At 33.9% G+C, this 11,179-nt stretch overlaps 1 long non-coding RNA gene across 1 annotated transcript; it reads left to right on the top strand.

Annotated features, from left to right (window-relative positions):
- Nucleotides 1-764: 764 nt before the first annotated feature.
- On the top strand, nucleotides 765-9,961 carry LOC134719223 (uncharacterized). Its single transcript, XR_010107550.1, has 4 exons — nucleotides 765-849; nucleotides 7,479-7,662; nucleotides 8,680-8,703; nucleotides 9,874-9,961. It is a non-coding gene; the product is annotated as an uncharacterized LOC134719223 (long non-coding RNA).
- Nucleotides 9,962-11,179: the final 1,218 nt, after the last annotated feature.

Below are 11,179 nucleotides of genomic sequence, written 5' to 3'. Positions count from 1 at the left end.
ACGAAGGAAAATGTGACTCTTTGTACTGAATTACATGCATGCAGGGGCGGATCCAGTCATTTTTAAAAGGGGGTCCCAACCCAGGATAAAAGGGGGGGGGTCCAACTATATGTCCCCATTTAAATACATTGATCGTCGAAAAAAAGGGGGGCTGGATCCGCCACTCGGTTGCATGTGTCACAAAGGTGAATCAGTTTGTAGATACGACACCCCTCCCCCAATTCCAGACCCTCACTGAGGTGACAAAGGAAAGATCCCCCTGTTGGAGAAATGTAAGCGTTCAGTCAATATTGATTGGCAAATTTATGTGAACATGGTGAATCAGTGGCTCCATTTGCAGATTTGTCGGTGACTTAATTTTTTTTATAGACTCATTCATGAATAAAACAATGAAATTTTGTCAATATCATTTTAAGACAACTCGGACCAGTTTTTAAGACAATTAAATAAAAAAAATGTTTGGACGTTTTTATATAAAAAAATCTATATATATTTATATACCGTGGGAAAATATTTATTATTTATTTGGCGATCAAACGGGAGGCCGAGTCTTACGTCCTCTACGCCCCCTTTTCCCCCTTACAATCAACCAGTGAGAAGCGTTCTTAAATGGGCCCAATCAGTGTTTCACATTGTTCCGAGGTGTCTTTGAAATTGTATTGACCTTAAATGGGCCCAATCAGTGTTCCGAACTGGTCAGATCTTTCAATCTAATCCGAGTTTCTTTAAAACTGGTCCGAGTTTTCATGGTCCGACTTGTCCCAATCCCGTGTCTCGTTTTGGCAAAGCTTCCTGTTCTCGGAATTTGGACTGCTAACCAAGAAGATGTCATTTCAATGACTTTAAAGGGTAAGTTTTGAATATTTCTGTTATATCTGACTCACGTGAAGAAATGACATAGGCCCTACTTATTTTATCTCATTTTATTATTTACATTTTGAACAGTTGAACACAGTAACCAGGTAACAGGTCGACATTTCCGGGTTTCCATATCTCTTCTTCTTTGCGTTAGGACGAAACTTTCTAAATGATGACTGAGAAGAAATTTTCAATTGAACATTTAACTGAGTATTTTTATTATTTATTAAATTTGAAAGTTAAAAGACAGTAAAACTTGGTGCGTTGCATTTGAACTGTTGAAGAGTTTTTAGACACCAGGCGGCGCTGATGTTTGTCACTTTTTTTTGTGACAAGTATTATTTTTATAAAAAGCTTGTCGTGAACCTTTCATTTAGACTTTTATAAATGCATTTAGAATCAAAATTGTGCATACAATATAAAACAGGTCAGCATGGTCAGGCACGTGGATTATAACTCAATTCAGGTGACATATTATTACAAGTAACATCATGTCTCACCTTGAAAAACATCACATATTATACGATCTTCAGCATGGCTTCAGAAAATCAAGGTCGTGTGAAACACAATTAATAGACTTCATCCAGGAACTAGCACGATCAAATAATAGTAACACACAAATTGACTTAAGGCCAACTAAAATTAATTAGTAGATTTTCATCCAAATTTTTGAAAAAAATGGGGCGGGTGGGAGGATTTTATTTTTTAAATTTTATTTCATATCAAACCTTCTTGTCACGTATTATTCGATCATATATGCAAGTGTAATAATAAGCTTATATCATGTAAATACATCCATTAGGTATCGTGTATAAGACAATAACAAACAAAACCAAGGAGTAACCAAAGACTCATAAAACCAAAAGACATTTGCACCAACAGTTACAAATAATAAGTAGGAAACAACACAAACTCCACTAAAAACCAGGAATGAAATCAGGTGCTCCGGAAAGGTAAGTATTTACTGTACCGTATACGGCACCCGTCATGTTATTTGTTTGTTCAGTTCGGTAATGATGGAAGGTTGTTATGACTGAGGAAGAATATCACTGAGATATGATTTCTGACACACTTTTGTCATAATGGCCAATCAGCTCATGATGACAACCATACAATTGAGTAATGATCTTAATTTGATGATTCATAACCCTGTCTTAGCAACTTTTGAGAAAGCAGTATTCCTCGTTCAACAAAATCAGCATACATGTACTTTGAGCTAGCTCTAGAGTAACGTATCAATATTGAGTAACATTTACTCCATATGCTGGTGCCGCTTTTTCAAATTCGTATTCAAGTATATATCTCTGATTGGCCACCACTGTTCTACATGTAATTGCCGCTTTAGAAACCTATTTTATAGTAAACAGCAGAAATGTGAGGAAATGCTCTCTTCAGTTGGACTACCTCCATCAAATATATTTTGCTTTCTAAGCTATGTTTTGTTGTCCGAATAAAATGAAGCAAATCCATTGGTATGCAACACGTGTACGATAAGTACAGAATAAAATGAAAACTCAAACAGTGTTGAAATAATAGGGTTGGCCCTTAATATGCAAGATGCAAATATAATTACAATGTAGAACAGAGTTGTTTAATGACTCTATCGTGGGTATTGGGACAGAGGATGTTTGCTGTTTTTTTGTTGTTGCAAAAAAACGAAAGGCATGGATAAATTTATTTCTAAGAGCTTGCTGTAAATTAATAATTTAAAAATGCGTATGTTTGTCGATTTTCTTAACTCAATATACGGTCATTAATCTAAAAAGTTCATGCTTGTGTCAATTTCTTTATTCCATTCAAACGTGTTCCACGATTTTGACGCTTTTGAGTTTCCTTCACAGTCCAAATTTCTTGACACAAAGTCATTGAACAATAAAATAAATCCAAGGTGTTTTACTCGCAAACATTTGTCATTTACGTGTGACATAGTGTACGGCGATTTGCGTTCTTGGACACAGCGAATATTTCACGCCCTTCTCATAATCAATCTTTTAATTTATTCTCGGTAAATGATGTTGACATCATAGATCAGCAGAATATATCGACTTAATCATCCAGTTAGAATACTCTAAGAAATACGAAAACCGAAATTTAAAACAGGAAGTTTTACACGAAACGAAATATCGACGGTTACCGGTAACGGAAATGAACAAAATCCGGAAATCGTAATTTTTTCAAAAATAAAAAAAATCGGGGCGGGAAGATTTCAGAGGGGCGGGCGGGGATGAAAATCTATCAATTAATTTTAATTGGCCTAATCATAATGGACTTCGCTAAAGCGTTCGACAAAGTCTCACATCGTCACCTCCTTTACAAACTCAAATTCTATGGTATTGAAAATAACACTTTAAATTGGATCCAGGCATTTTTACAGGACAGAACACAAACAGTAGTCATTAATGGCATTTCCTCCACCTCAGTACCCATAACATCTGGTGTACCACAAGGAACAGTATTGGGCCCGATACTGTTTCTTATCTATATAAATGACCTACCGGAATACCTAGAACACAGTAAACTTAGACTCTTTGCTGATGACAGCATAATTTACAGGGAAATAAAAACACAAGATGATTGTCATAAGCTACAACTTGACTTTGACTCAGCAGCTCGATGGGAGTCAGATTGGCTGATGGCATTTCACCCTGATAAATGTACAAACCTTTCCATCTCTCAAAAGAAAAATAACTACCGGCATAATTACATCCTCCACAATCACATTATCGAATCAGTTACATCCGCAAAATATCTAGGCATTACCTTACAATCAAACCTGAAGTGGAACAAACATATAGACAACATAGTATCAAATGGGAACAGATCACTTGGTTTTCTAAAAAGAAATTTAAAAATTACAAACACAGAAACAAAAGTAAGAGCATACCAGGCACTAGTAAGACCCAAACCAGAATATAGTTGTAGTGTCTGGGACCCCCATATGAAAGAACAACAGATACAATTAGAAAAGGTACAGAGACGCGCTGCTCGTTATGTACACAACAACTACGATTACACAAGCAGTGTCACAAACATGCTAAATCAGTTGAAATGGCCACCACTAGCTGAGAGACGCTTAAAAACCAGACTTATTTTATTTTATAAAGTAATACATTGTCTTGTAGCCATTCCATCGCATATTCTTGAACAAACAGACAGCAGAACAAGACAAAATCATACTCCAGGGATGATTCCAGGTGTTTACAAATAGGTCCCTTGAATATCAAATTGGGAATTTTTATCCCAATTGGGAATTTTTTATGCATACAATATAAGACAAAATAATATATCATTTTCCTGTAAAAACGGAAAATGAATATTAAGTTAATTTCTTCTGTTCACTGATTGAAGAAATTATTGGATTCAGACCAGGGAAGTTGTAATACATGAATATCATTGCATATGATGCACTATCATCTTAACTTTGGTAAATGAGGCCTATTACAAAAAACATATATACCATAAGTACCAGCTAACATAAACCTATGGCAGGCCGTTTAGCTATTTATTCGAATTTCAAATTATCTCATAATATATACGATATCTCATATAATATATAAGATTTATTTAAGATATCTTAAAGTATATGAAATATCATAATAAATATGTTTTGTATAAGATATCTTATCTAGTTCATTGGATATCATATTAAGAAAATTATATGAGATATCTTATAAACTACATGTATAAGACATCTCATAAATTATTTCAGATATCTCGTGAACTATATAAGATATCTTATAAACTTTTTAAGATATCTTTCAAACTATATCAAATATCTAATGAACTATTATATAAGATATCTTATAAAGTTTATGAGATATCTTGAAGTTAGATTAAATAGCAAAACGGCTTGCCATATTAACCAGTGAAAAAAAATTAAATGTATTTCAAATAGAACTGACCAATTGTTGAATTAAGAAAAGCAATTACAAAAGTATATATATATATGCTTAATTGATAAGTTATTTAAAGCAATTGAACCAGTGAACTTTAAAATTATTTGGATCATTTTCATATCTTTTGAAACAGTTCCATAATGATGACATCGTATTTCAGGGGGGGTCTCATTTCATGAATGGTCTATCATCAACATTATTTTCAAAAACGCTCAAACTTTTGTCTCTTGCGGAAAAAAGAGCAAAATATAAAATAATTTCTTTTACAAAACAAGTTTTTAAAATCAACATAACTGGCTCTGCTGGGCGATCTGCTTTTACAATTCAAATTCATTCATCAATGTTATATAAAATTTTCTCTTTGCCGAGGTCTGTTTTGACACCCATTTTGACAAAAAGCATATTTTTTATCAACCTGCTGAGCCATCTACTTTTACGAGACCACATACTCTCATAACATTTTAACTTCAATTGAATCCGGCCGCTAAAATTGTTTACCTCATGTTGACATAATTAAATCGTTGTTAATAAAATGCGATCAAAGTCAGCATTTTTATCCAGATTTTACTATGTTTTGACGACAAACTATGAAAAATTATAGTTGCCGTAATCGGTGACCGAAACTTTTCCGGAAATACCGATTTTTGTTTTATTTTCCTGAATTGGGAATTTATATTGACAAACATTTTTTGGGGGCCACTGGCCGATTTAAGAGCCGTTAAGCGGCCCTAAACTATATAGTGGAATCATCCCTGTACTCAGACATACAGACACATCCAAACTTCCAAGGATACATACAAATGGTCATACTTCCCGAGAACAATTATTCAATGGAATTTACTACCACAAACTGTAATTGAAACCACCACTGTTGACAGCTTTAGAGATCAGCTAACACCGGCTGTTCTCTCTAGCTTCAAATAAACAAATTCAAACAAAACATGTACATATATTTTTAATCGCAATCTGTCAATACAAACACTCCAATTGTTATAAAATATTTTTATAAATTTTGTATAAATTTTTGTCAATCACGCATGCGCAACAACATGTATTCTTCAGTATTGAAGCCTTGTTGACCTTAAAGAAGAAGAAGAAGGTATAATCTACCATTTGACATATAATCATGATAGTGACCACTTAGTGATGACATGTACATGATGTAATAGACAACTTTCAAGGTCGATGCATTTCCGTCAAAAACTCTGGTTTTAGTGAACGTCATTTGTGCGTTTAGTGGCGTCGTCACTTCCATTCCAATGTTGAGCAAGTGGTTGGAAAACTATAATTCTATATTGTACGAATAATTCAGCAAATTGAATTCTCAAAATTGACAATCAGCATTGCTGTCATTTGGGAATTGTCGTTAAGTACCTACAGAACAACCATTATTTCTAGTTTATCTTGCACAATGACGATCACTAAGACGCTTGATGAACGTAAATAGTGCAGGGATACAGGCGACCCCCTCTATCTGGTAAATGACGTCATAAAGGTGCGTATAATTCACGAGTTTTTTCGGGTGACGGATGAACTCGAAAGTGGTCTATTGATTCTGACTCTTCGTGCTGCAATTTGTTAGAGAAACATAAAAACTAATGTAACCCTCCTTTTCCTACTGATAAATTCTGAGTTTTCATCTATTAAATCTTATTTTTGCTCTGTAGTCTCTTCCTGTCGATCTTGACTAACAAATTTTAAAGTTAGAACTGATGCAGACTTAAGGAAACCAATTGTGAATATCCGTCAATTGGTGGATTATACCTCAATTGAGGTATAATCCACATTTTTCAAAACACAGCAGAGCATGCAGAGGAAGTTGGAAGCAATTACATGTCACTAATGCAGCATTCTCGATTAACTTTAGAGTCCACAAGCCCGAAGCTCAATTTAAAATTTTTTTTAGTTGGATTCTGTTGGCTTGTAGAGAAGAATTTTACAAGTCTGAAAGCAATTTTAATTACCAGCCAATGCCGTAGGACTTGTGGTTAAGAGTGAAGACTGCTAATGAGTACTCATCATCATGATCATACATGTAGCTTAAGATGGTATATGAAAAAAGATGCTCGTAGGACTTATGGTTAAGCGTGAAGACTGCTAATGAGTACTCATCAAAGCTTAAGATGGTACAATGTATATGAAAAAAGATGCTCGAATATCTCTTTAAATTTTTTTTTTTTATACCTCAACATGCATCAGTGACACTCGAATAAAAAAAAAGTTTAAAAAGGCCAAATAAGTATGCAGTTGAAGACCATTGAGGACCAAAAATTCCTAAAAGTTTGCCAAATACTGCTAAGGTAATCTATTCCTGAGGTAGAAAAGCCTTAGTATTTCAAAAATTCAAAGTTTTGTAAATTTGGTGTATTTACTGTCTTCTGATTGGTTAAAAGTATTAGTTTTATTTTCAATGTTGTCAATTTTTATGGCGACACGCCCACTCTAACCTTGTGTATTCATACGCCAACATGTGTATACGTTGTTATTGTTAATATAAATAGTATAAAAAATTCTTTGAACCTTATTTTTGATAGAATTTTATTTATAATGAATGGCAATAATTTATTTTGAATTTATTGAACCATAAAACTAATTTTTGACTCGTCACATTTTACATAATCCGCTAAATAAATTCAAAATAAACAATAGCAATTCATTAATTATGACCATATCAATGATAATTTACATGTTTAACATTTTATATAAATAAATCTTTATTTGCAGATTCTTATCAGGCTAATTGACTGGTGGCAGATAGGGTAAAAATGTATGTAATATAAAGTGGCATTAAGGCCATGAGGACAGACTGTACAGTAAAATGCTGAAGTTGCAGTAAGAGTTTGACGAAGGCCCACGTGTAATCCCTTATTGACAATTGCAGAACTCTGACCAACAGATTTCACATTGGGTATTTAACATGTTTCATCATTTAATCATATTGATAATTAAACAGAGGCTTTACTTCAACAAGTTTCTTTCAAAACAACATAAAGGCAAAGTGTACACAATTAACTACTCCCCTGGCCGTAACGGAGGGGGCATTAAGTTTTACCCTTGTCTGTCTGTGTACGTCCCAAAGTTGGTTTCCGTTCTCTTACTTTAGTTTGCCTCAACTAAATGTTATGAAACTTATACACAATGCTTATTACCACAAAACAAAAATCAAGTATGAATTTTGGTGGCGTCACTTTAACGGTTCTAGAGTTATGCCCCTTTACAAATGGACAAATTGCTGAATTTTCATTTCCGTTCTGTTACTTTAGTTTGCCTCAACCAAATGTTATGAAACTTATACACAATGCTTATTACCACAGAACACAGATCAAGTTTGAATTTTGGTGGTGTTGCTTTAACCATTATAGAGTTGTGCCCCTTTACCATGTTTACAAATGGAAAAAAATGCTGAATTTTTTCGTTTCCGTTCTCTAAGGGAAGGGGCATTAAGTTTTACCCTTGTCTGTCCGTCCCTTCCATTACTTTAGTTTGCCTCAACCAAATGTTATGAAACTTATACACCATGCTTATTACCACAAAATACAGATCAGGTTTGAATTTTAGGGGTGTCAATATTACTGTTCTACAGTTATGCCCCTTTATAACGTTATATGATATGCAAGCGGGGGCATCATCTGTGTCCCATGGACACATTCCCCATTTATTTAATTATCACATATTTGGATTCTGCTTGTAAAAATACACCAGAAAAATTTTGAATGTGTTTTTTACTGTAACGGTCAAATGTCATGAATGTAGAACCCCCTTTAACAAACTTTAACAAAACAGAACCGATCAAACTTTCATAAATTTTCATGATTATATTTTATGTTTTTTTGTTTCTTTTAGTTAATGCCCCTTAAAAATATTTCTCTTCAAATTACAACTCTTGTGTACAAACATGATAAAATGTTGTGTTTTTCTTTTACAGGATATAATGGCAAGTTGGGATCAGGTAAGATTTTCTTCTTTAAAGTCAATGGTCATGTGACCAGTATGTTGTCTATAAACTGTACATAAAGATACAGGAGTGTAGTATTCTCAGAGTCAGTCAGAGGGAGAATAGGAGAAATTAAATTGACTACAGTTATGGTCATGACAGTGAACAGAATTTCCATATATATACAAATTATCACTATTTTACGAAATTTTCCTTTGATCTTACTAACTGATAATTTCCTTTCTCAGCACTGTAGAGTGATACCAAAAATTATCGATAGATACTAAGGGTGCACATGCCGTTGTCAATGAAATTATGTTTTTCTTTTACAAGATATAATGGCAAGTTGAAATAAGGTAAGATTTTCTTCTTAAAAATCAATTGTCATGTGACATATGTTGTTTATAAACTGTACATAAATATAAAGGTGTGTAGTATTCTCAGTCAGTCAGTGTCATGTGACCTATGTCATGTGACCTATATGTTGTCTATAAACTGTACATAAAGATACAGGTGTGTAGTATTCTCAGTCAGTCAGTGTCATGTGACCTCAGGTGTATTCTCAGGGGGAGAACAGGAGAAATCAAAAGGACTACAGTGAACAGAATTTCAATATAAAAAATTCCAGGAGACAAAAAAAAAAGGAACGTAAGATATTGTAGGACATTCACAACTCTTTAAGTCGAAGAGAATCTGACATCGCCATGGAAAAAAATGAAAAACAATCAAAATTCAACAGTCTACATTAGTCATTTCAGGGCCTTTTATAGCTGACTTATGCCATATGGGCTTTGATCATTGTTGAAGGCTGTACAGTGACCTATAGTTGTTATTTTCTGTGTCATTTGGTCTATTTTGTATAATTGTCTCATTGGCAATCATACCACATCTTCTTTTTATATTCAAAACATTACATAGAAAACTAAAGACCGAGCAACACAAACCTCAACAAAAACTTAGTCTGATCTCAAAACTGATGCATAAAACAATCATGACAATTGTCTACAGACTTTTCTAAAAAAACTCTGAAATTATAGACAACAATTTCACTCCTTCTTGGTAATCACTGTATTTGGTATGAACTGTTGAAACTGTAAAAATGTAGCTTGTTAAATTCAATTATTTACATTTATAATATATTTGTATGTTCTAGAGGAAAATGTAAAAGCTTTGTTTTGCTTACAGAAACTTCTTACAGCTGCAGAGAAGGGGAATTTAAAAGAGGTAGAATTATGTGTAAAGAACAGAGCTAACTTGGAATGTAGCACTTCTGTAAGTAAAGTAAAATGTTTAACACATCATGATAATGTGGATCAGTTAAACATTGCCCTTGTTAGTGTGCAATGATTCAGTGTACATTCTACAATGTTCTAGTTATTGCAAATACTCTTGTCTTCAAAATATTATGAAACATAGTACTAGTATTATGATATATTGTGATTAACTTTATTACACTGATGAATACCACTCCAGTTTGTATGTCAAAGAGTTGCTGTCTGATACTTCGTAACTGGATACAACTGAAATATTGTGATTTACTTCATTACACGTAACAAAGTATTCTACACAAAAAACATTACTTTGGTTAAAAAAAAAGTCTTGCATGACCATGACTTTAGACATGACACCTGGTCATACAACTTTCATTAACCACTCCTGTTCTAAATATGTCATGTGACACCTGATTCTACAACATTCATTAACCACTCCTGTTCTAAATATGTCATGTGACACCTGATTCTACAACATTCATTGACCACTCCTGTTCTAAATATGTCATGTGACACCTGATTCTACAACATTCATTGACCACTCCTGTTCTAAATATGTCATGTGACACCTGATTCTACAACATTCATTGACCACTCCTGTTCTAAATATGTCATGTGACACCTGATTCTACAACATTCATTGACCACTCCTGTTCTAAACATGTCATGTGACACCTGATTCTACAACATTCATTAACCACTTCTGTACTGAATATGACATGTGACACCTGATCATAAAACCTGCATTTACCACTCTTGAACTGAATATGACATGTGACCCCTGATTATACCACATACATTTACCACTCTTGTATTGAACATGACATGTGACATGCAGCATTCATTACCCATTCCAGTTTACCCATTCCAGTACTGAACATGACATGTGACACCTGATTATACAACATTCATTTACCACTCCAGGACTGAACATGACATGAAACACCTGATCATACAACATACATATACCACTCCTGTACTGAACATGACATGTAACACCTGATTATACAACATGAATTTACCACTCCTGTACTAAACATGACATGTGACACCTGATCATACAACATTCATTTACCACTCCTGTAATGCACATGACATGTAGCACCAGATCATACAACATTTATTAACCACTTCTGTACTGAACATAACATGTGACACCTGATCATAAAACCTACATTTACCACTCTTGTACTGAACATGACATGTAACACCTGATTATA

Source organism: Mytilus trossulus, chromosome 5, assembly GCF_036588685.1.
Source record: "Mytilus trossulus isolate FHL-02 chromosome 5, PNRI_Mtr1.1.1.hap1, whole genome shotgun sequence".
NCBI lineage: Eukaryota > Metazoa > Mollusca > Bivalvia > Mytilida > Mytilidae > Mytilus > Mytilus trossulus.
The sequence above is the reverse complement of the archived record's forward strand: the minus strand, read 5'-3'. Positions and strand labels throughout refer to the sequence as shown.